We start from the raw sequence: 20,720 nt of genomic DNA, 5'->3' as shown, positions 1-20,720 counted from the left end.
AAAGTTGTTACCCGAGAGTGTGCGGCAGAGGAAGCTGACTGCTGACAGCAGCAGCTGTGGAGGCGGCGGGAGCTAGAGGGGTGGCATTATCACCCTCCGGGGCGGGAGGGGGGGGAGTGGTGTCTCCTGCCTGTTCTGGAATCTGTGTCTCTCACCACCCATCCCCCCACACACCCTCGGGCTCAAAACCCAGAAGGAGAGAGAGGGACAGACACCCCAGGAAGATGCACACACCCTGCCTCTCACACTCCTGCTCACATGCACACCCACGCGCGCGCGCCCTCCTGCACACACACACACACACACACACACACACACACACACACAAACTCTTGCAGGTCTCTCTTTTCTCTGTCTCCATAAGCATCACACCACTGCTCTCCGGTCCAGCCAAAGTTGGAGTATTTCTGGGATGAGCAGTCTACTCCATGAGGATAAATCATCCCAAACCATCCTCAGGCGCCTTTGAGGAAACTCAGGAGACAGATCCAGCCCTCTGTGGGGTGGCCCGGAGGACAGCCTGGGAGCTGGTGATTGGTGTGTCACGCCTGGGGCTGCAAGCTGTTTCCCATGCTTTTGTCTGATGCTGGGAGCAAGGCTCAGCAGTGTGAGGGACAATCAGAGCTGCTCGGGCAGGCTGCTGCATCGTGTCCTGCTGTCCCTGTGGCCAGACCGAGCTGCCAGAGCCCCCAGACAGGACGGAGGTGTTTTCTGGCTAACCTGAGCGCAGAAGCCCGGGTCGATTTATCAGCAAGTGTTTCTTCCTGAAAGCAGTGGCAGCAGCCTTGGTCCCCTGGACTGAGAAACACTAGCAGGGACTCAAGCCCTGGCCCCTCACCATCCCAAGGAAGCCCCCCCCCCCAGCCCCTTTCAGAGACCTGGGAGCTGGGCGTGCCTGTGGCCCTGGCTCTGCTCCTAGGCTGAGGCTGGGGTCGTGAGTGCTAGCCCTGGGGGTGAGGAGCATGAGAGCGTGGTTGCTCGCCTGGGCTCTGACAGCCGGGCTGACGGTGCTGGCTTCCCCAGGATTGCTTCTCCTGCCTAAACCGTATTTGAGCCTTGGGTGTCCGCGGCTGAACTGCTAGTGGTGAGTACTTGGACAGATGTCCCTTTTCATGTTCATTGGCCATGCCCTGCACGAGTCACAGTGGCTTGGCTCTGCAGCTTTATTTTCAGAGAGAATAGACATTAATTTGCCTCACCTCGTGCCAGCTGGGTGAGGTAGAAAATCTAGGGACCAGGGCCAACCTGAGGCGGGGGGGTGGAGGTGAGCTTCACGCAACTGGGGCTGCAAGTGTTTTTTCTTAGGACAAAGAGGTCCCTGAAAGGAGAAGCTTCTCCCACTGGCTCCCTCTCCCGATTGGGTAGAGATGTACCTAAGCAGCGTGTGAAGGAAAGGCTGCCCCCAAAATGCCCGCTCCTCACAGGTGTTTCAGGCTTTGGGGCCAGCTGCACTCTTGCTGCCCAAACCCTGCTGGTTGAAGGGCTCAGTGAGGTTCCCCTTTTCCTATCTGGCCATGTGGCTTATTGCCTCTTCCCACTCTGACGTCATCATCCTGGGGCCATTGAAGAGGGCCCTTTAGTTTTTTTCCTTGCTCCCTCAAATCCGTGGGCTGCCTCCTGAGGGCCAGATTGCTGTCAGCACTCCCAGGGCAGGCCATGGGACAGCAGCAGGTCTCCCCCTCACGTGTGCAGAGTGAGACCCAGCAAGGCTGGGGAGATGTGGCCTTGGGACCCTGGGGCTCTCTGTGGTAGCCCTGGTCCCTGCCTACCCCTCTAAAAGAGCACTGTCCTTGGTGGTTATGGTTATGTTCTCAGCGTGGGCTGCCTCTGGGAATAAGGAGGTCTGGGAGGCTGCCACATGCTGGATGAAGTCATACTTCCTATACTCCTATATGAGCCCTTGATTGTCTCTTTTGAGTCCACAGTCAAGTGCATGCTTTCTAGCTTTCCAAACATGTCTGTGATCATGTTTTCTGTTCCCTTGTGATTGCACAGTCTGCCTATATCTGCATAAGTGTCATACAGTGAATGTGTCTGAGGTCCCTTTGAAGAACATCTTTCTGGAGGATCACTGGGGGACAACTCTGTAACCCTATGTCCTGTTATACCTCGATCCTTTGAGGCCTATCTGAAATCCAAGGCATGGCTAGAGAACTGTGGTTCTGACTCATTTGAGAATTCTGACCTTATGATTCCAAAATCATGGCTTAGCGCTGGGCAAGCAGTGTGTATTTAGGGCAGGTTTTCTCAGCAGTGGTACCACTGAAATTTGGGGCTGGATGATTCTTGGTGGGGGGGGGGGGAAGGACTGTCCTGTGCCCTGTAGGATGTTTAACAGTATCCCTGGACTCTACCACTTTCATTTGTGACACCAAAAAATATCTCCAGACGTTACCAAATTTTGCCCAGGGACAAAATGACAGCAGTTGAGAATTGCTGGTTCATGTTAATGCTGTGGCTTCTATAGTCTCTCCTTTGGCCTCATGGGACTGGGTCCAATGTGGCCAAGTGAAGTGTCGCCATCCCTGGCCTAGGAATACAGACACCTGGGGTCTGGGCTTGAGTGATCTCACTCAGTCTAGGTGGAGAATCACTTCTAGCCCTCCCCTGTGTCCACCAACTTCCAGATTTTCTTGGTGGAAACATAGTGGTAAGGGTCAGTGGGGCTGGGTAGGGCCTCCCTTCTGTGGGGGATGAGGTCTGGGAAAGAAAACCCCGCTCCTGGATACCACCATTTCTTCCTGACATTTTCCCAAAAGCCAAAAGTGGCATGGGAGCCAGGATGGGTTCTGTACCCAGGGCAAGTGTGAATATGCACACATGTGCACGTATATACGCACACGCACTTGGTTGCAGCTTTCTGGACCCTGTACTGAATGAATGATGTGGAGGCCAGCCCTGCCTTGGGGAACTTGCAGAGTGAGATGGACATCCTATTACGTACTAATAAAGAGATAAACCAATCGAAAGGATTCTGTGCCTTGTTTGGATTAAGTTTCATCCTTCTAGGCAAATTACTTATGAGTAAGAACAATCAAGGGGAGAAGAAGGCTCTTGAGTTTCTTGGTTTATCAGAATCTGTGTGGGATCATGGTGGTCTTGCCCTTCATCAATCCAGGAGAACTTCATAAAGGAGGAGATATTTCAGAGCCTATAATGTGGGCAGAGGCAGCATGGTGCATGCGTGTGTGTGTGTGTGTGTGTGTGTGTGTGTGTGTGTGTGAAGCCCTTGGATCTTTTATCTGACAGTGACTCTGGCAGGGGGGCAGGTGGAGAAGCTGGCTAAAGCATGTCCTTCCTTCCTCCTTGAGTAAGCAGGTGCCAGCCCTTTTTCTCCATGCCTCCCATCTACTCTGCTGAAACTTGTCTTCAGAGCTGGAAGGCAGACCCTCCCACCCCCAGCACAGAGGAGGGACTTACAGAAAGCCCCATGCTGCAGAGAAATGATGGCCAAATTCTGATTTGTCGAATAGAGCAGAGAGGTGCTTCAGGTGACACGAACCAGCAAATCATCATCTAATCAGCCTGCTGAGCTTTGAAATACCTCCCGTGATCCATTTCAGCAGATTATATCTTCTAATGATGCTTGATTCTGGTGGGTAAGTTTACAGTCCCCAAACAAACAGCATCTGAACTGCAGGGATGGGGAGGTGGCTGCACAGTGTTGCCTGGCCTCTCTGGTCACCCCAGCTAAGCCACAGCACATTGTCCTTAGGCCCGAGTCTCCATGGTCTCCACCTAAGTACACAGACTGTTTTCCCCAGCAACACTTTGGGAGCCTTTGACCTTCCCTTTTCCTGGCCCTGTCTCCCTCAGCAAGCCAGTTATTCTCTGAAAAGCCTGATGGGCATTGGAGAAGGGGAGAGAAATCTCATTATAGGTGGAGTATTGGGGCAATAAACAGCTCTGTGATCTGCAGCTTTTGAACCTATAGTGTTGTGATAATGCTCTGAGGTTTGCAGTTTTGTGGTCCCAAGAGGGAGCTGGGTCCCCACCTACTTTCCTGGTTTTTTTCGGGGCTGGCTGGTCATATAGGAATACAGGGCCCATGGGCAGGGCCAGGCCTGGGTTTATGTAACTTCCAGGGCTTACATGAGACTCCTCCGCTGTGGAACAGAGACAGAGAGGTGACTCGGAAGGACAGAAGCCCTCGTTGCTCCCACAGAGGGCACACGCCTATGTATGTGAGACGAGGCACAAATCAGGAAGCCCCATCCAGGGTCTTGGTGGGCCGTTTCAGGGTCAGCTTACAGGGGAAAGTCATGGCACAGCCCTGCACGTGGGACCTTTCTTTGTACCAGCGAGCCCTGGTGACATTAGGCAGCATCCCTAACACAGCCCCCTCGGGCCCACCAGCTGCCTCTGTGTGGCTGCTGGGAAACAGCAGGGCCTGAGTCTGGGAACTGAACGGGTGGTCATGAGGTTCCCAGCCCAGTTCCCTGAGTAGAGGTCAGACTCTGTCAGACTCCCAGAACATGTGCTCGTCAGATGCAAAAACCTTTTTTCCCATAGTGGAGCAGGGAGGGAGAGAGATGTGGAGAGATGTAGCATTGTGAAGGGGACTTCTGCCCATGCCAGTTAGCAACAGGAGCCCTGCTGGCCATCCCCACCTGGGAGTTACACTGAAAGCTTAAGCAGATGTGACTCCTCTTGAGGAAGTATACTGAGGGCAGAGCCCGCTTCTTTGGGAAGAGGAGGCTACATTCGTTACGACATCCATTTCTTTATCCAACTTTTATAGAGCGCTTGCCAGCCCGGTGCCGGCTGACACCCTCTCCAGCTTCACGGAGCTCACAGCCAGGGGAAGAAGGATGGAGGCTGATTGAGACATGGTGGCCCTCACACAGCTGTGGGAGCCCATTTGAGGTCCAGATTAATTGGGTTTTTGGCTCTTCTCCCGGCAGAGCTTTCCAGGCCCCACCCCAAGGCTTTGGGGAGATAACAGAGTTGTGGGGTCAAGTCACAGCTGGAAGCAGTGGGGCTGCTCCCAAACTGCCAGGTCCTAAAGGGGCTTGTTAATCTCTGCCCCCCGGGGCTGGCAGGAGGCTCCTCGGTGCCCCTCTATTCTCTGCTCTCGGTTAATTGCTTTCCACAATCTGTTCGCTCCCCACCCTGCCTTTCCTCCTCCTGCTGCTGTCTGCCTGTCCAGCTTTGGAACTGTCACTTCCTCCCTGGTTGCCCGCTCCGACCCTCCAGTGGGACCCACGTGGCTGGTGTTCCTGGAGACTCTACCTGAACACGTGGAGGATAGAGGGAGGGGATATGTTAGATTTTAGCTCTCTGATATTTTTCCTCTCCTCAGCTCACCTCCACATTCTCCTATTCCACTAAGCTCAGGGCTCCGAGAAAGGGGCTGTTGGTACCTGGCTCTACCATTAAAGCATCGATGCTTGTCCATCGTATATAAAATGAAGGCCTGTTCTGGAACAGGGGTCCTCTTTGTGTGGTCCTCAGACCGGCAGCATCAGCATCACCTGAGTACTTGTTAGGAATGCAGATTCTCAGGCCTCCCCCTAGACCGCAGAATCAGAAACCTGGGGTTGGGGCGCGTGCACACCGCAGACCTGAGAACCACGGCTGGCTGCTCGCCTCGCGGGATGCCCTGCTCTGATCCTCCCCGCACACCCCCCACAGCAGCATCCACAGGTCTGCCCCAGTGACTTTAATAATGCCTCTCTCCCCAGAGGAGCAGAATGCCCTAACATCTCTCTCCCGCTGCTGGCATTTAGCCCATTGCTGAGTTAATTCAAGCAATACTAATAACCGGTTTGCCGGTGAGCAGACCTCTCACAGACCCCTAAATCCTACTCGCTGGGGTGCTGATAACAGGCTAGGAATCCTGTCTGGCCACCTGCAGCCATTCACAAAACAACGTGCAAAAGGTCTGGCACTAGACTGGATTCTGTGATGATACCGAAAGAAATAGAACCTTTGTCCCTGCCCTCTGTGAACTGACAGTCTAAAGGGGGGACCAGTGCCACAGTCCACAGCTTTTAATACTGGCTTCCTCCCTCCTCCTGCAGACCTTTCCCCTTGCTCAAAGTCTCTCTCCTTGCTTGGTGCAGACAGCTGGCATCAGTTTCCTGGAGGTCCTCAAACCCCTGCTGGTCAGGCTCCATCAGGTCACGCTCAGCATCCCGCTTTGCACTGGTTCTGTGAGCGGCTGGCCCCAGCTGAGACCTTTCCCGGCCTTTCTCTGGTCTCCAAGGAGCCTGCAAGAAATGCAGCCTGAGAAAACAGCCTCCCTTCCCTTCCCCCACTGCTCTGTTCTCCCTGCCCACTCCCCCTAACTCCCCAAGGCTCCCCCAAGCCTGCAGCTCCTTCACTCCCAAACTCATGTTTTATGCAGGAACATCCCCATTCTCATGGAAAGTGCAGCAAAGTTGGGGAAAGAATTCCAAATCTCTTTTGAAGAGGGCAGAGCGAATGCAGGGTTATGGGGTTAACCTCAGCTGAGAGTTTTTTCCTGGCTGAGTGGATGCCCTTCCGTGTGTGTGTGTGTGTGTGTGTGTGTGTGTGTGTGTCCCTTGTTTCTTTCTGTCCACCATTTGCATGGGAGGGGCGGGGTGGGGAGGGCAACACACACCAACACACAAATAGACACATGTGCACACATGTGTCTGGAGTGGGCCTCCCCTCCCAGTGCCCCATTCTGCCTCTCCTTCTGCTTTCTGGGGAACACCTGGAGTGTGGTATTTTGGATTTAAACATTCTCAGAAATTTGGGAGGCATGAGGAAAAGCGATTGAATGTTTTTTTTCAAATATTAGAAAGAAAATGAACATACATCTAAAACTTTCCTTTGGTGATCTCCCTTTGTTTTGAAACATCAAAAATGGTTGTATAGAATTGATTTTTTAAAAAATAAAATTAGCTTGCTGGGTATGTGAAATTGCTGCAGTTTATTCTGCTAATAATTCCAAGTTTCCCATTGTGAAGTGCCCACCCTTTCAGAAGCCTGGCATCCTTTCTCTTCTGATCGTTTTTAAGAAGTAGTAAAACCTTGAACAGAAGACTCCATCTACAATAAATACACTTAGAACAAGACAAAGGACAGTATTATGTTTTCTGGACTTGGTGCTGGGAGAAACAGAAAAGCACTTATTTTCAGAAAGGGAATTGTGGAAAAAAGAAGAGGGAGACCTTCCAATCGCGCTGGATGCAGTTTGCTCCACAGAACTTTCTCTAAGCAGCCTGATCCTCTGAGCCCTCACCTTGAGTCATTCTGGATTCTTCCAACCCTGCATTTTTGTGGTCTTTCCAGAGTCTTGAAAAATGAAGATTTGCCTAGTTGGAGACAAACTTCTCTCCTTTTTCACATATTAATTCATCTCTTGATTTGCACCATGTTTTTCCAAGTATGGCTCCATGTCCGTCACGTGCAATAAGATATTTTGGGGGGCAGATTGGAGCCATAGGATGGCAAGCAAGGCCACCATGTTGGGGAGATTTGCTGGGGACCTCCCCCCAACCCCGCTTTCCCTAGACTCAGGCCTCCACTGATAACCATCACTGTCTGCAGCCCTGAGCAGCTAGGGCATGGTTTGTGTTTATTTTAGTGGTTCTGTTAAGCACTGTGGCTATTCCCCTCCCGCCTGCCTGCAAATCTGCCTCTGAATCCTGGACCCAGGGCTTCCACAACAATTTGAGTTGCTGAGGACAAAATTTTTCCCATACTTGATTAAAGTAATTTATTTTACTTTCCTCTGTACTTATAAGTGGAGATGTACTTGGATTCCCAGGAACAATTGATTTTTCTGGAGGAGGTCATTGAGAAAGGAATGTCAAACAAGGCACATCATTATATGCAGACGAAAAGATTGATACAGTTCGTTTAACATAAAATCTTATTGTGTAATTTTTAGAAATGGTTTGGAAACGTAAAAACACTCCATCCTCAACACTTTATTCATGCTGAAAAAGTTTTAGAATGCCGAAACATATTTGAAATAATCTGTTTCAAAGAAGTCCTTGGGACAAAACAGAGGGGGAATTATTTTTTTTTTTGCTTTACGTGTTTCTTCCAGGCCTTCACATTTTCAGTCTTGTCTCTGGGGAATCTCCTGTGTTCAGCAAATTTAGAATGAAATCTACTTTCCTCTTCCCTCCTCTGTGGCGTCCTTTGTCATTATTCTTAAAGAAAAACATGTGTGATACACCCAGAATTCCACTGTGGCTTTTGGTTGGAGCAGAGGAGTCCAAGAGTGCTGGAGATAGCAAAGAGATAAAGACCATAGATGGATATAAAGAGACATGGACACATTGGCAGCCCCCAACTGACAAAGGACAAAGAAAGAGGACTTTAGGAGTAAACCCAGACACCCTCCTAACAGTGAGCCCATCCCCAAGAGGAGGGTCCACTCTGGGCCTTTGGGCCTACGTTTGCAGCTTCCAATACCTGGAGGACAACCCTATATGAATGAGCCTATGGGAGCCACTTGGGGAGCCAATGAGAAGGGAGGGGGGAAGGTTAGTTGGAGAATTATAGGCAAACCCTCTGAAGCAAAATACTGTAAGATGCTAAGGGTGGCTCCTATCAGCCCTGCCAGCTGTTTATTTATTTACCTCTCTTCACAGCAGGACATTATGAAGCTGATGAATTAATGCCTTTCTAGGGCCAAACCCTGAGGGTGACCTGCCCTTGTTTCTCTCTCCCTCCCCCTCCTTTCCCTTCGTATGCCACATTCCCTGCCACCCCCACCCCTCTTCTTCACAGTGGTGGTAATGGGGGGAGTCATGACAGCTACCATTTATTAAGCAGTTACTAGGTGCTTGGCTGTGATGAGCTGCCTGAGTCTTCATTCTTTTTGGTAAACTTGAGTACTTTGAACCTTTAGGGGTTAAGTGGGGGCTATGGGCCCCTTCCCACCTCACTACCAGGTTGCCATGAAAGGCAAATTCTCTCTATATATAGATAATTCTCAGTCCAAATTCTCTCTCTGTATAGATAATTCTTAGTCCAAATTCTCTCTATATGTAGATATTTATTAGTAACCCAGCACAAAACAGTCATATGACCTCTTCTGGAAGCTCGGGGAAGTGCTAACTCTGCCCTTTTAAGTGGGCCAGCAGCACCTGGCCTGAAATGGTCCCTTGAGACAAATGTCACAGGGTTTAGGCTAACCATTTGGTGCAGGAGCCTGAACCTTGGAGGAGATGCTAAAGAAGTTGGGGTTTTTCACCCCAAAGAAGAGCTCATAGGGAGGGGGGCCTGAATGATGATTCAAATGACTGATTATTTTTAACACTATGATGATTTATTTTTTCCTTTTAACTTTAGTTGAGATATTAGAAAACAAAGATAGAAAACCACAACACAGATGTTTTAGTAACAAGTTATATTAAGGTTAGTGCCTTACGCCACCACCCAGGTGGAGAAAAAGACCTTTGGCAACCACTCTAGAAGCTTCTCTGCGTTCTGATCCCAATCTCCCTGAAAAGGTAGCTCAACTACCTGTGTGTCTTTATGGGTGGTTTTTGTTTCAATGATGATTTATTAGAGGAAAGAGACAAAGCCTCTGCTTCCTGAACCCAGAACAACCCATAGTTCGTTGTACCTACAGCAGAAAAGATTGAAGTGAGACTACAAAAAGAATTTAGAAATCTAGAAATCAGTGACATGGAGATAGAGGAAGAAAATCTGTGCAGTGATTGAGATGTGGTTCTGGCTGGGGGCAGGGAAATAGAGGTCACCCCAGTCTGGGGGCTGCCCTCAAAGAATTAGGCTGGCTGGGTGCCCCTTGCCTTTTCTTTCCTTTCTTCTCTTTTTTAAAATCTTTATTTACTTTTGAGAGAGAGAGAGAGAGAGAGAGAGAGAGAGAGAGTGTGTGTGTGTGTGTGTGTGTGTGTGTGAATGGGGGAGGAATAGAGAGAGAAGGAGACACAGACTCTGAAGCAGGCTCCAGGCTCTGAGCTGTCAGCACAGAGCCCGATGCAGGGCTCGAACTCACGGACTGTGAGATCATGACCTGAGCTGAAGACAGGCGCTTAACTGACTGAGCCACCCAGGCACCCCAACCCCTTGCCTTTTCTGATCAGCAGGAGATTGAGGAGGCTCTGTGTGTGGTGATGGGGCGGGGGAGATGGAGACAGGTGGTACCTCACCCCACAGTGCCCTGACTGGCTGGCCTTGGAGGTCACCCGGTGTCGTGACCCCTTCTTCTGATCATGCTCTTCAGAGACATGCTCTTCCTCCTGAAGCCTCTAATCCTGCCTTCGCCCGTCAGAGAGAGTGACTCTTGAAAGAAAGAATGAGCAGCTGGGGGACAGGCCTGGGATCTGAGCCCACCCCATTCCTGGGTGACCAGGGCAGCCGAACAAACACACTTTGGCCCCGGGCCCAAGGGACACCAGGCAAGGTGCCTGGAGGAAATGGGGCAGTGGAATAAGAGGAGAGTGAATGGCCTCCCTGCTTTCCCTCCATTCAGTGTGTGGTTTCCATGGGGCCCCAAGTGTGTTTATAGGCAGCAGACCTGAGTGGGGGGAGCCCTGGGGACCGGGCTGCAAGGCTGCAGGGACAAGAAAAGGAAGACTGGGGGGTGGGCAGGGAGGGCGGGGGCACTTGAAAAACCAAATGAAAAGTTGGCTGTCGAATGCTTTTTGCCAACCATAGTCAATTCTTAATTATCCCCGTAATGGGAGGGAGCAGTGGCAAGAATGATTCAAAGCAGCAAATAATCCCAAACCATTTAAGCTACATGATTTTTAAAAGAGAGAGAAGGAGATTTCCCTTCCTAATGATGTCTGGCTCAGGCTGATGTTAAATGAGGGAAGTATTAACAGCGAGCTCCCCAGGGATCAAGGCTAGAACCAGTCTTATTTAACATGTTTATAAATTATTTAGAGTTCACATTTCGTGATTTTGTGAACGGATGCTGGGAGGGGGCTGTAAATCCTCCCAGAAGCCAGAGGAAACCCTCTTCCAGGGATTATGCACTCACTGGAGGGAATCCCCGAAGTGGGAAATGAAGAAGAGATTGGAAGTGTTAGGCTAACCAGGGCAGTCTCATGGGAGGGCACTGGTCAAGAGAGACTCCCACATCCCCCAGCAAGCCTGTGGCTTAAAAAAGAGGAGCATGCGCCTCTGCTCTAGAGCACTGAATGGCTGCCAGCTTCTCCCTGAATTAAGTGCACGAAAGGCCCTCCACAACGAGGTCTCAACCTTCTCTCCCATCACTCCAGCCATGCTCCCGACATTAGGAACAACAGCCTATAGGGCCTGGTGACTTGCCACAGTCACATGGCTAAATGCAAAGCACTTGGAATTGGACCCAGAATTCTGACTCAGAGACTTTATCCATGCATATTGCACTGAATCCTGGCTGACTCCCAAAGCCGCACCTCGGTTCCTGCCTCATCTCCTGTATCTGCTGTCAGGACTCTGTTGATCTCAAGTGCCACCTCCTCTGAAGAGCTGTCCCTGCTCTGAAAGTGCTCTCTCTCTCTCTCTCTGCTCAGAAAAACCAGTGGCTGATGTGCCTCTCTTATGGCTCATGTCAAGCTTTACCTGTGTGACAGCTGTGGCGTTCTTGTCTCATTCTACCCAGACACCCTGGAACTTCTTGCTTAGTCTGTCCTCCCTGTGGAACCCCAGGACGGTGTCTTGCCATTGGCCTGTGCTGTCCAGGGGTTACTTGAGTAGAGAGGATGGGAACACCCCCTGGAATGGAGGTAGCAAGTTAGAGCTGACTGTCGTAGTCCGGCTAGGTCTCCAAAACCCTGATGACCTCATTTCCCGACAGAGCACTTGTCTGTCGGTTTTCACAAGAAGCTGTCCAATGCAAACTGTCCACACATGAGCTCAGGCTGAGGTCAAGTCCTCTTTTTATTGCACATGCAACAGCTCCCACGACTGCATGGCACCTGGTCCCCCTGCCTCAGCATCACCTGATGTACTCTGCCCGAAGGAATCTCTGCAGGGCCTGGGACTGGCATTGTGATGAGCCCTTCTCGTGTCTCTAATGCACAAGGAGGTCTGTGCATTACCTAGAGGTAATGCTCCTAGAGGACAGAGGGCAGCCCTCTGGGATTCGTGGAGGTCACATGGAGGAGAGTGTGTAAGCACATGCACATTTATACACATGGATCTGCAGGAGCCAAGTGCATGCACATGTCCGTGTTTATGGGTGCCACTCTGGTAACTGGGCCCATTCTCAGTACATCATGCCTTCACAGTGCCACCTGCTGACGTCTTAAAAAATATTTTGGTGAGGGGGCACCTGGCTGGCTCCGTCAGTAGAGCATGGGACCCTTGATCAGTAGAGCATGAGACCCGTCAGTAGAGCATGGGACCCATGGACTCCGTCAGTAGAGTTCAAGCCCCACACTGGGTGTAAGGCTTACTTAAAAAATATATTTTGGGGGCATCTGGGTGGCTCAGTCAGTTAAGTGTCCAACTTCGGCTCAGGTCATGATCTCATGGTTCGTGGATTTGAGCCCCAGCTTGGGGTCTGTGCTAACAGCTTAGAGCCTGGAGCCTGCTTCAGATTGTGTGCCTCCCTCTCTCTCTCTGCCCCTCCCCCGCTCATGCTCTGGTTCCCTCTCTCTCTCAAAAATAAATAAACGTTAAAAATATTTTGGTGATACGTGCTACAGTATGGATGAATCTTGAAGACATTACGCTAAGTGAAATAAGCCAGTAACAAAAGGACAAATACTGTATGATTCCACTAATATGAGGTACCTAAAGTAGTTAAATTCATGGAGACAGAAAGTAGATGGTTACTAGGGGCTGTGAGAGAAGAGGGAATGAGGAGTTAGTGTTTAGTGGGTACAGAGTTTCACTTAGAGAAGATGAAGAAAGTTCTAGAGATGGATGGTGGTGATGGTAGCAATGTGAATGTACTTAATGTCACTATACACTTAAAAATGATTAAAATGGTAAATTTATGTTATGCATTTTTCACCACAATAGAAAAGTATAGTAATTTGAGCCATTGCCCTGCCCCTGGGAAAAGCCGTGCTGGCTAGAATGATCAGCCTTGCCTTGACCTTGAAGCTCTCCAGAGAACGTGGGATTTCCACTGCCCTGCCCAACATCCCACACCCCTGGAGACAGGGAGACCTTCCTTGAGTCCTTCAGATCGACATCACAGTAGGTCATCCTGGGATGAGAGGGGTTTGTGTCATGAGACTGGCCTAACAAAACAGAAGGAAATGATACTTTTTCACATGGGGGAAGCCAAAGGCAGGGTCTCATAGAAAATGCGGATGACATCAAAAGCTTCCGAGTGATGAAATGTCAGGTCAGCTGGTGTGTGTGGCCCCAAACAGTGTCAGCTCCACTTTACCTCAGATGTATGAGGCCATTTAGGGAAAATAAGTAAAGTCATGTCCACAAGTTGGGAGATGCCATTGGTCTGACACAGCCCAGCCAATCTAAGAAGGTATTGGAAGTATTTCCCTAAAGGCTTTGGCCTTATGCGCTGGTTTGGACAAAAAGACTAGCCAAATAGCCAGGGGTTACAGCGAGGGAAAGAGCACGGCATTTGGTTCTGACCTCAGCAAAACCGGACATGTAGCCTGTTGTTCTTTCATGAAAGGATTGTCTTTTCGAGGTGAGACTGAGTCTACCAGGACTCCAGGACAGGAAGGAAATCGGGAGGTGGGGACCATCCGCACTGTGAATGCCATCTCCCTATTAACGCTGTGGTTGAGGTGACATATGGACTTGATCTCCAAGTCCCTGAAATCAGAACGAGGATCTGGCAAAAGGCAGCTTTCGCACAGACGTGAGTAAGTAAGTGCTATTTACATGGCAGGTAGTAAGTGTATGTGGAACTTGTAACCCCCAGAGGTGGCATAAGCTAAATATAGGAATAGACTCAGGGAGAGCGCAAAAATGTTCATGGATGACAAGCCATAATGGGTGGTCAGGGAAGCCAGGCTGCAGGGCCAGCTTCTGTGGTCTGTGTCAGGTGGCGTGGCATTTCCAAGTGCTCTGAGAGCTAAGTCTGCCCCCTGGCTTCGGTTCTCATTTTTCCTTTGCTCTTTGCCTTGTTTTGTCCTTGGAGCAGTGGCTGTCTCTGGTCATCCTCTCTAGGTGATAGCCCTTCAGAGACTTAAAAATTTTGATTGCCCCCCTAACTCCAATTCCACAGATATTTTGTTCCTTTTCCAGTCTGTAGAGTCCCAACCCTTTATCCTTTCTTTTTAGGTGTTCCTTGCACCCCACATCTCCCTCTGAACCCCCACTCCCAGCCACTATGCAATCTCAGGACTAGCTGAAGAAGTCAGAAGCACCTGGGCAGGATGACTGGAGGTGAGGGGGTATGGTGACTTTGAGATCCCAGGAAAGGGGCAGAGACAGAGCGGCCTAGAGCTGCAGGACATGGTAACAGGTGCCGAATGGGCCTAGAAGAAGGAACAGTCATCAGCTTCCTCTCCTGCCCTGTGCTTTCCCTCACCCTTTGCCCAGTTAGGCTGATCACGCATTTATGGAGTACCTACACTCTCCGTGGAGAGCTGGGGGTGAATGAGTCTCCTGGAATGGAGCCTGTGTCCTTCCGCTGCAACCCTGCAGAGCCTTACTCTGGGCCTCATGGCTGAGGCTTCCATTCCCCTAATATATTACTCTGAGAAGCTAGTACTGGGAGACTGGCTAATCAACCGCCGAGCTTCTCTGCCTGCCTAACTTCCTTCACTCCCAAGCTGTTACCTATTTAGCTGTTAGGTTTTCAGGGACATAACTTTGACCCATGGTTTATGGGAGTCCATTGAAAAACAAGCTGTGTTATAATGGGCTTCTACTGTCCTGGATCAATTTCCCCCTTTCTGCAGAAAAGGAAGAATGCTGGCTGGCTGGTGTTTGGGAGGCTGCGATCCCGCAGCCCGACACCCAGCCTCCCCCGCTGGCCTGTGAGCATTCAGCTGCTCACTTCCCCAGCCGAGTGAGTGGTTCTTTTCAGGGGCAACCGACTGCACAGATTCCTGAGCCATGATCTCATCGGTTCATGAGAGGCTGAGCACGTAGACTCACGCTGGAGAGACGGGGGCATTCTAGGGTCTGAGTGGGGTTCGGGGAGGTTCAGGTTCAGGGCTTCACTCCTTAGGTTAGTTCCAGGGCTTGGGTAGGCATGGTCTTGCCCTCTGTCTCCCGTGTCTCTCTGCACATGCTGCTGTGGATCCCCACCTGGGGCAGGACTAGCTGGCAGGCTTCCCATCCGCCATTCGCTGCCCCCACACCAGAGCCCCCAGCACACAGTCTTGCAGGGGCAGTCTCGCCCTGACTTGGACATCTTCCTGCCCACACTGTTGCCTGCAGCGTTCCTTTAGTTGGCAAATATTTATTGAGCTCAAACTGTAGTGCTTCCCAAAGTGGGCCCATGGAGCTTTGGGATTGGAACCATCTGGAATGATGGTTAAAATTCTGGCTCCTGGGCACCACGCCAGACCTAATGCATCAGAATCTCTGGGTGGAGCCTGGGGATCTGCATTTTAATCAGTTCCCCCAAGTGATACTTTTGTGCCCTAATGTTTGAGACTTGCTGGCTGTAATGGTTAATTTTGTGTCAATGTGGCTGGGCCATAGTGCCCAGATATTTGTTCAAAAACTATTCTGGATGTTTCTGTGAGGATGTTTTTGGATGAGATTAACATGTAAATTGGTGGACTTTGAATTAAGCTGATTGCTCTCTATAATGTAGGTAAGCCTCATCCAATCAGTTGAAGGCCTGGATAAAACAAAGACTGATCTCCTCTCAGCAAGAGGGAATCTGCCAGCCCACCCTGCAGATTCTGGGCTTGTCAGCCTCTATTATCACATGAACCAGTTCCTTAAAATAAACACCCCCCCTCGACACAGACACATAACACACAGACACACACACACACACACACACACACACACACACACACACACCCTATTGGTTCTGTTTGTCTAAAGAACCTTGACTAATACACTGTTTTGCTATGTGCAAGGTCCTAGCCGTCATAGTCACACTTGGGCAGATGTCAGCTTAAAGCAGACCCCTGCCTGGCTCTGCCCATCAGCCCTGGCTTTGTAGGCACATGCTCTGAAGCACCAGAGAGACTGACTGGGCAGAGCAGTAGTTGCTGTGGCCCAGCCCTGACTCTTCTCTGGGTGGAGGGTCCTGACCCTGCTGCCCTCCACAGGACAGGGTTTAGATATTATTGCCAGATTTAGCAAATGCAAATACAGGATACCCAATGAAATTTGAATTTCAGATAAGCAATGAAATATTTTAGTGTAAGTATGACTCATGCAGTATTTGGGACATACTTATACTAAAAGAATTATCTGTCATTTATCTGCAATTCAAATCTTACTGGGCATCCTGTATTTCATCTGGCAACCCTATAACAGCTATGCACACTTTTCTCTGGAGCCTGGAGTCAGCGACTGGTTCTTGTTAATTATATTCCCTTCACAAAGGGCTTTCTCTGATGTGATCTCATTCCATCCTTACGATGATAGGGAGGCAGAGCAATCCTATCCCCATTTCACAGTGGGAACTGAGGCTAGGGGGCTGTCAGAGGTTCCCAACTGAGATCAGAGCAGCCCTGGCTGCACAGTGGAACCACCTGGAGGGATTTTAAATCACTCCCATGTATGTATTTGGGTGATGTGTATGATGTCTGCAATTAACTTTGAAATGCATCAAAAAAATAAAATGGATGAATGCATGGGTAGAAGGATGATGAATAGATAGGTATGTGATAAAGCAAATACAGCAAAACATTGATGATAAAATCTAGGTGATGGGTATACAGGTGTTCACTGTACAATCTTCCAACTACTTGGTGTGCTTGAAAGTATTCATAAAAGGTTGGGAGGAAAAAAACCTGGATGCGTAGGTCCCATCCCAGAGCAATTAAGTCAGAATCTTCGCAGGTGAGGCCCAGGCAGCAGGATCTTTTCAAAGCTACCCAGGTGATCTGATCTAACCCCTCACTTCTCACTGTGCACTGGGCATCACCTGCAGGATACAGGTACCCTGCATCAGTGGTTCCCTGACGGAGAGTGCATCCGAGTGTGGAGAGCTGCTTAAGCAAATTACCAGGCCTCATTCCCAGACTTTTGAATCTAGTAGGTCTGGGGTGGGGGTGAGAATTTGCATTTCTTACAAGTTCCCAAGGGATACAGATGCTGCTGGTGCAGGGACCACACTTTGAGAAGCACTGCCCACACACACACAGCCAAACACAAGATGGATAAATGCTAGTATAAACCACACGCCACATCTGTTAGCAGAGGAAGCCATTAGCTGTGTGGGGGTCAGAACAGGTTTTGCAGAAGAGCCAGCATTGTCTGTGAGCCTCGAAAGATGGAGAGGTTTTTGTTGGAGGAGAGTGCGATCTAAACAGAGGAAACAGTAGAGGTGGGCAAGTGCATGGGGGTAGCTGGATTTGGGATGAGCTGGGGGAAGTGGGGTGGAGAGGGAGTGGCCAGAGAGGAGGCAGGAACGGTAGCTCATGCCAGATGGATTTGGATTTGATCATGTAGGCAGTGGGAAGCCGGTGAAGGTTTATTAGCAGCAAAATGATGTGACCAAATCATCGCCATAGACTATTGTTCTGGCAGCTCTGTGTGGGACAGATTGGGGAGGAGAGATGAAAGATAGGCAGTGTCCTTAGGAGGCTATTGTGAGCATCTGCAGTGAGCGATGTGGAGGGTCCGCATAATCATGACACTAATAATGATGATAAAATAATGGCTAACATTTATCGAGTGCTTTCTAGGTGCCAGCCAGTGCTATGTGCTTTTTGCAAACATTCTTTTTTAGTCTTCACAACTGCCCTGCTTGGTCTTACAGACGAGGAAACCAACTCAGAGAGGTTAAGGAATGTCCAGGTTGAGATTTGAACCGAGGGCCATGCATTTTGTGTGAGTGTTCACACAAAGGCAAGGGGGTGATGGGGAGGAGCAGGAGGCCAGCAGGTCCCTACCTTGGTCTCCACTTCTGCAGATAGTCATCCATGTCCCCTGGCTCGAGGCCTCATTCACTTCCCTGCTGAGGCCGAGGCCTGAGACGGGAGAGGTGCAGCTGGGCGGGGGAGCAGCCATCACTGTCCCTCCCCACCAGCTAGCAGCACTGCTTTCCCGGCAAGCAGAGGCTTAGCTGTGCCTCCCTCCACCCTGCCCCCCTGGCCCAGCGCCCACTCTCTGTGCCTCCTCGTCCAGTGCTCCCCACAGCTGCCTGCAAACCACACCTGTAGTCACTTAATTAAAACTTCTAGAAGAAAAAGGATATTGCTCCCTACTCCCTTCTGTGTCCCCGCTGTTCTTGAGCCTGAGCAGCAGACACTTCTAGGCACCTTCCCAGAATTCTTGCATTTCAGATGTTCCTCCAACAGGCCCGTACCATGGCCACTCTATACCCAGGCAGTTCCATTACTGAAAAGGAAATGGGGCTGGGGGCAGGACCTGTAGGGTGAGTAATAAAGTCCTTATAGAAGAAAAATGCCTGCAAATAGTAAGCCTGTTAGCTGTTATTCTTATTATAACTGGGCTCCATGAATGCAGAGCTTAGGGACTTTGGCACCAATGACCAGGTTTAAAGAGAGACATTCATTAAGCACTGGAAGGGCTTTGTCAGATCTTGACCATCTTTCTGTCTCTAAGAAGGGCTGCTTTTATACCAGGTCAGAAAGAGCTCACTGTACTTCTCTTAAAGACCCCCCTCCTCTCCTCCCATCTCCTGGCCCAGGGCTGAAGCTCTCTGTTTTGCCCTCCACAAAGCTCCCAGCCTTGCTCACCTCCTGGATACTGTCCACCTGAGAGGTCTTTGAGCATGGGCCCTGTCCTGCCCCCCACACCCAAATGAGAAGGACCTGCCTCATAGGTGCCTGGGGCTGGGGCAGCAGTGAGGCTCTTATTGTACCTACAGAAGCCTTGTAGGCATCTGAGCGTGTGTGCGTGTGTGTGCACAGTTGAGTGTGTACACGCGTGCATATTCACATGTTGAGGGTGTGCGTTTGGGGCAGTGGTGGTGGTGCAATCCCAGACCTGGTCTTCATTCAGACCCACTCTTCACCTGTTTGTGCAGGAGAGATGGGGCTCACCTGGCAAGGGAGGGTGATGGAGGCATTTTCTGAAAAGTCTTCTTGCTAGGGCTAGACAGCGGGGCTATGTGTGCCCTGATTGCGTCCCAGCCTCCCCTCCCCATCAGCCAACCACCTGTGAGCCTTCCTCCTCCCTGGGCTGAAGTGTGTAGCATGTGTGGGGAGCAGATGGGGGCTGGTGTCCCTGAGCTCTTTCTCCCAGCTTCCCTGAGCCAACCATTTGCTGCCAGATGGATCTGGGTGCCGATGGGGCGTGCACAGGGAATGGCAGCCGGCTCACAGCCAGCCCATGGCCTTGCCCCAATGAGTTGGGACACAATTATGTTCTGGAAGTTTGGGAATCTGAGCTGGCAGGATCCAGATCACCAGGAACTGAGCCTGGTAAAGAAAACTCTCAGCCCTCCAGGAGGAAACCCTGCTGGAGTCGCTCCTTGCCTCTCCCTCCCCTAACCTGGGCTCCACACTGTCTGCCTTCCCTGGGAATGTGCAGGGATACCAACTCTGCATGAGCACAGACTCCAGTCTCTTATCCCTTCGCTGTTTTATTTATTGCACGAACACCACCATAACAGCAATAACATAAACCAAAGAAAAAATCTCCCTCCATTTCATGACCTTAACAGATGAGCTGTTCAATTTTCTTTGTTCCCTTATGGTCCCTGTTCATATTACATCGCTCCCGCCTTCCTCCTCCACCCCTCTCCACTCCTTCCTTCCTTTCTTCTTTCCTTCCTTCCTTCCTTCCTTCCTTCCTTCCTTCCTTCCTTCCTTCCTTCCTATAAGAGGAAAGGGGGCAGACTCCAGCACCTTTTGCATGCTGCCAGGCTCTGCCCCGCTCACCTCGAGGTAGGGGAGAAGACACACCTGCAGCACAAAGGGTTGGATGCCATCCTTGGGTGGCTGCATCCTAGAAGCCGAGCTGGAGCAGCTTGGGCACCCTGGGCTGGGCAGCTCATTGGCTGGCTTCCCTCAGGGGTCTGGGGACCCAGGCCCACTTGGATCTCCCAGCTCTGACTGGGAGACTGGGGGTAGGCAGAGAGAGGACAGAAATGTAAGGAGCACAGGCTGGATTCAGGGAGGCTAGGGATCCAGGCTGGATGAATAGCTATCATGTCTCTTTCCTGCCCTGGTCTTAGGACTGTTCACTCCCCAAAGGGGGTATTTAGAGTGATTTTTCTGGAGACGTTGGGATTCAGTCATTTCTAGCTCCCAGATTTCTGAATCAAGGTGTGTGGATGCTCTGAATTACCTGTCATCCAGAGTAGGGGCTCTCTTGGTTTCAGGCTCAGCTCAAGTTGCTCAGAGCCTTATCCAGTGTGAACCATTAAGGCTTGACTTGGGGAGAATATTGTATCCAAGGTCTGGCAAGGTACAGCAGGGGAGGGCAGATCTGGGTTAACTTCACATTCTGAGCATTTGGATCTGTGGTGGCTCTCAAGGCCTCCGACTTCTCATCTGTTAAGTGGAAGGAATGACAACCCTCCTGCAGACTGCAAAGGGGATCCAATGGGGTCATGGCTATAAAGAGCAGTACAAGCCCATCAAAGGAAAGGGGATATGTGTGATCCTTGACACCAGCCTTTCCGCTGAGTCAGTTCACCTGCACCCAAGCCAGCATCCTAACCACTCTCACCAACTCCTGGGGACCTCTCTCCCCAGTGCTGGACCTATTAGCCCGAGGGCATGAGTGGGATCATC

At 50.5% G+C, this 20,720-nt stretch overlaps 1 protein-coding gene across 4 annotated transcripts in view; it reads left to right on the top strand.

Annotated features, from left to right (window-relative positions):
* The window catches only part of SEMA5B (semaphorin 5B), a 117,896-nt gene that overhangs the window by 35,283 nt on the left and 61,893 nt on the right, over positions 1 to 20,720 (top strand). For 2 of the 4 annotated variants that reach the window (XM_045037027.1, XM_045037026.1), the window contains exon 1: positions 901 to 1,084. The exons of 1 other annotated variant lie outside the window; for it this stretch is intronic. The gene's annotated coding sequence lies outside the window, so the exon portion shown is untranslated. Of the gene's footprint in view, positions 1 to 900; positions 1,085 to 20,720 lie in introns of those variants that run through there. One more of the 4 variants, XM_006936108.5, reaches the window with a different exon arrangement.

This window comes from Felis catus, chromosome C2, assembly GCF_018350175.1.
Source record: "Felis catus isolate Fca126 chromosome C2, F.catus_Fca126_mat1.0, whole genome shotgun sequence".
Lineage (NCBI taxonomy): Eukaryota > Metazoa > Chordata > Mammalia > Carnivora > Felidae > Felis > Felis catus.
This window is presented reverse-complemented; position numbering and strand designations above follow the sequence as displayed.